This window comes from Alternaria metachromatica (genome assembly GCF_023757995.1).
Source record: "Alternaria metachromatica strain BMP 0045 chromosome Unknown scaffold_14, whole genome shotgun sequence".
NCBI lineage: Eukaryota > Fungi > Ascomycota > Dothideomycetes > Pleosporales > Pleosporaceae > Alternaria > Alternaria metachromatica.
This window is the reverse complement of record NW_026055505.1, coordinates 625,178-631,177: the sequence shown is the minus strand read 5'-3', so window position 1 is coordinate 631,177 and position 6,000 is coordinate 625,178.

Here is a 6,000-nt window from a genome sequence, read left to right as displayed (position 1 = left end):
CTACTAGTAGAGGTTCTACCTCTTATACTTTATATTATATCTATAGTGTTTGTATCTTATAATTATACTATAGATAGACTTCTAGTATAATTAGTTACCTTTAGTATTCTATTAATCTTTAATCTAGTAAGATACTCTTATATAACTATTAGAGTTACTACTAATATATTTATCTAGGTAAGTATAAATAAGTAGTAGAATATATTACTAGACCTAGAATAGCTTATATCTAAAGACGCTATAATAATTATAAAAGATTAATATTATTATATAAACTAATAGAAGACTATAGTATCTACTATTATTACTCTTATCTTCTATAGCAGAATTACTACTACGTATATTCTAATACTATATATATTATTTATTTTATCTATTATCTTTAGTATAGTATATATATACCTTACTATAGTATATCTATAAGCGTATTTATAGTTTACTATACTACTTCTTACGTACTCTATAATACTTAGAGTCTTTATATTTTATTCTAAGGCTCTAAACTAGTTAAATTATATATTTCTAGTAAGATATTCTTTCTAGACATTAATAAGTTTACTAATAGTACCTAGTTACTTAGTTCTCTTTCTCTAAGAACTACGTATAGATATCTATACTTATAGATAGACTACTAGAAGCTTTTACCTTTAACCTTAATATTTACTCTAGTTAGATAGATAGTAATATCTAAGCGTAAATCTTCTAAGTATAGTTAGCCTTCTAAAATAATTCTAAGCACTAGATAAGATAAAGAAAACTCTGCATTTAACTAGTTTATAGATAGTAAAAAGTTTTAACTCTCTAAACGCACGTAATATTACTATATATATAATTACTATACGTTACTATATTATAGTAGAAGAGAAGATTTTACTATATCTTATTATAAGAATTAGAGAAAACTCTCTAGAGCTACTATTAACGTATCTCTATACTATTATTATAGTAGGTTAGAGAGTAGGTTTACGCTCTAAAGAGAAGACGTCTAGCTACCTTAATAAAAAGAAAACTATAGAAGAGAAAGTTATATACTATTAATATATAGAGCTAGCCTTAGTATTAAAATAGGCTAGACTTTAGATAATAGTACTACGTGCTCTTAAATTAGGTGCTATAAAATATATCTTATATTTATTCTTATCTAATATTCTATATATATAGAGCGTGTTTGTTAGGTCTATTACTTATACCTTTTTTAATATACTTTTATAATTACGTTAATTACTTCTAAAAAGAACTCTTTTATCTAAATAGATTATAAGTTATATCTTTAGGTAAGTTAATACGTAAGGTATTATTTTAATTAGATTAGCTATAATATAAGTCTAAACCTACTCTTAGAGTCTATCTAGATACTTAGTAGTAATAGTATAGTACTCTTCTATATTATAATAGTTAGCTACTAGACTAATAGAGCTAGTATAATATAGAATATTAACCTTTATAGACTAATTCTAAGCCTATAAATTATTATAACTAAATATAGTAATTACTACGTATAAAGCTAAGATAGTTTTATTTTCTATAAATAAGATATCTGCGCTTACTATATAAAAAATACTAGCTTATAACTTCTTAATATCTTATATAAGTAAGTCTAATAGTATAGTATTTATAGTAAGAGATTATCTAGAAATATTTTTCTAGCTAGTTATTACTATAGAAATAGAACTTAGCTTAGGCGCTTTAGTATTAATAGAGAAAACTTTTAGAGAGATAGGTTCTACTATTATTATATATAGCCTATATTTATATTAGTTAAAGATAAAATAAAGTAAAGAGCGTAGTAGCGTAACTAACAAAATATAGTAGAGAGATATAGTAAGTATTAATTTAACTACCTTTATTATCTACTAAGATAGTAGAAAATATTAAAGAGTATAAAAGATTATATTTTATAAGTAGACTAAGATAACTATAAGAACTTTCTGCTCTACTAATTAGTTACTAGACTAATTTATCTTATTACTTTCTTTCTCTTAATAATTAGTCTACTAGCTTAGATAAGATAGAAAGAGCTACTTAGTAGTAGTATAACAAGGCGTATAATATAGAAAATATTAATAAATAAATATACTACTAGCTATACTCTCTTAACTTATAAAGAAGTTAGCTTTTATATATTAAAGTTCTTCTTATAAAGTACTAAATTCTCTAAGATAGTTAGTTCTATCTATTTATTTCTCTATATTACTCTAATCTAAATCTTCTTAGTATTAGCTTACGTATATTAGTTACTTCTACTCTCTTCTTCTATAATAGTAAATAATAAATATTAGAAAGCTTAAACTCTAAGATAGCTATATCTACTCTACTACTACTACTACTACCTTCTATTTTATTATTAGACCTCTTCTACACTAATACACTATAACTTATTACTATACTAGAGAATATTTAGTCTAGTAAACTCTTTATTAATATTTTAGATATAATAATAACTTTTATAAATATATAATATACCTTACTTAAAGATAAAGTATAAGCTATAGTGCTTCTAAAATACTCTAATAGTTTTAAAGTTAACCTACTACTCTTTATAAGTGCTTTCTACTATAACGTAAAAAAAAATAATAAAAGCTTTCTTAGTTTAATACGCGTAAAGATTCTTAGAGAAATTTATAATTAAGTAAATAGTAACTATTAGTCTAATAAAAAGTTTTTATCTATAGAAACCTACTTTAAGTTTAAACTTATTATATTACTAGGTAAGACTATCTATCTTATAAATAAGAAAATATTATTTATAGAAACGCTTCTTTGTTTAAAGAGGTCTAATACCTATTTAATTACGCTTAGAGTAGTAAAGTATAAGGTTAGAGTTAATATAGCTTCTTTAGTAGATAGAACTATTATAGTTATTAGAGAGAAAGAGAAGAGATAGCTATTTACTAATTAATCTTTAGTCTTTATAATTGCGTACCTATTATAGCTTTTGTTTTTTTCTTTATACTTAGAATAGTTATTACCTAAATAGTGTTATTTATAATTTTCTATTATATTTATCTAGCTATAATTAACTTTAGTTATATCTAATATATATAGAAAGAGCCTATATCTACTTCTATTATCTACTACCTAATACCTATAACTTCTGCACGTTCTACTCTTATATTAGACTAGAGGTTTAGTAAGTGCTAAGGTAACTACCTTTACTATAAGTCGGCTATTAGCTATATATAGCCTATTAGATATTATTAACTTATATAAGTATATTATAATACTTATATATTATTTAATACTAGATAGCACGCGCTATCTACTAGCTAAAAACGTTATATTATACTTTAGAGATGTTTTTATTCTTTAGTTAATAATTAATATAGGTATATATTACGGCTAGAATGTTACTAGGTACTATTATCTAACTAACGTCTAGGCTAGCTTCTATAAGAGCGTTAATTTCTACTTTTATTATATTCTATAGTTATCTATTAGTGTATTTTCTATAGATATTATAATATAACTATATATAAAATCTATTCTACTAGAGCTTATTATATCTAGCTTACGTCTACACTTTATATATTTTAGCACTCTTCTTAAGCTTAAACTATAATATTACTAATATATAATAAGTAAGCTAATATCTATCTAGGTTATCTAGGTTCTCTAGGTTATCTAGGTTAGGTACTAGAGATATAGAGCGCATAGAAGCGAGATAGCTATATTAGACTAGAGTAGAGTTTACGCATAAAGCCTATATATATACTACTAATAATACTAATTAAAGAACTTTAACTAATACTTTATATAGTATCTAGTTATTTAGAGTAATATATATTAGGTACTAGCACTAGAAGAAAGAGTAGTAGAAAGATTACTAGTAACTAGAACTAGACTATAGTTAAAGCTTAAGGCGTAGTCTTTTTATTTTCTAATTATAAGTAAAACTTTAAGTGTATTTAAGAGAAACCTTTCTATATTTACTAATAGATAGTTCTAATCTATGCTAGGTTAAGTGCTTTTATTAAGCTACTTAGTACTATATTATAATTCTTAACTATACGCTAACTACCTCTAAGAAAGAGAATAGTTTTATAATTAATACAAAGTGTAATAAGATTTAGACTAGTAAAAAGCTATTAGACTTTATTTCTATTAAGGCTGTATAGTAGCTAGACTATATATTTACTAAATAGTAGTGTTATACCTAGCTTATAAATTAGAATAAGCTCTTCTATACTAAAAAGTTCTGCTAAGTTAACCTTACTATTAGATCTAATAAGAATAATAAAATTATTATCTAAATAAATAGGCCTAAAGTATTAGTATACGCTACTATACTCTAGAGCTAGTAAAAAGTATAAATAGTTAACTATAATAAGCTTTTAATACGTAAGCATTAAGTATTTATATATTTAGAAGATACTTACTTTATAGTTTTGTCTAGTATCTTATAAAATTTTAATATTTTCTACTACTTTTTTAGCTATAAGTTTATTAGCTATCTAGATAGTAATAGTAGTAATAGTAGTAACGCTAATAACTATAGTAGTTCTCTAAAATAGGTTTATCTTATTAAGATAAAAAGTTAATATTAATAGATAGTTTCTATAGCTTTATTAGTAGTAGTTAGCTTTTATATTATTAGAGTTATTAGATTAGAAGAAATAGAGCTATACTAGGTAATAATATACTATAGCTACTATTATCTACTAATTCTTATTTATTAATACGTAAGGCTAGGCACCTTATTATAGCTTACTACGTATATATATTCTAATACGTAGTCTTATTACTATTCTATATACTAGTATTCTATATAGTCTACTTTTATCTAGACTAGACGTAATTAGCTATCTAGTTAGCCTAAGATTACTTTCTTAGAAGCTCTATAACTATACTAGTAAGATAAGTAATATATATAAGAGAGTTTATATTACTATAATAGAGTAGTAATACTAACTTATAATTAGACTTTACGCTATATAGTCTATCTATAGTAATAGATAGTAAGTTAGTATATTATTAATATAGATACGTAAGCTAATTTTAAAGGCGTATAGCTTACGTAGATACTAAGGCTAGATTAGCTTTTCTTTCTTTACTTATCTTAATTATCTTCTCTTCTCTATTAATTAATAATTATTCTTTTCTATATAAATTATAAAGGCTTTAAGTTACTATCTCTACTTACTATAGACTATATATCTAGTAAGAAGGTTCTCTTTCTAAATATAAGAAGTATAGAAATATAAAGCGTTAAGTAGTAGAGAGCTAAACTAAAGAGAAAGAGTAACTTTATAAACGTTACTTTAATAATTAAAAAGAATAAGATTAAGAATAAAATTCTACTTTTAATTAAGAAACTATCTTAATACTTTAAAATTAGTAGAAACGTATTAGTAAGTATTATTCTAGATATAGTCTATAAGGTATATAACTAGTATAAACTAGGTATTAATAGTAGCTTTAATATTATAAGAGAGTAAACCTACTACGTCTAGATTAAGGTTAACTATTAGTATACTTATAGTACTAGAATAGCTATTAAGTTTCTAGTAATACTACTTCTATAGCTTAGTAAAGTATTTAATAGTAATATAATCTTCTTCTTTACTAACTTCTCTAACCTATATAGTAAGAATCTTAATAATAAGAACTAAGAGAAGATATACTAGCTAACGTAGGTATAGAACTTACTAAGTACTAGTATTAGAAAAATAAAAATAGTATTTCTTAGTTATAATTACATATTAAGTTCTTCTACTAATAGTTTTATTTACGTACTTATTTTAAAATTATACATATAAAGATTAAAAGTACTACCTAAGTACTACGTAGGCTATTACTTATCTCTAGAATAGTATCTATATTAACTATAATATTTATAAGTAGACTCTTATTATTACTATTATTACTATTAATATCTATTAAGTCTTTTTCTTTTTACTTAATTAACTTTTTATTATCTAGAAATAGCTATAAAGAGCTTTTAAAGTCTTCTAATATTAGAGACTACTTTATTTTAGAATACTTTCTTTATACTTTACACTT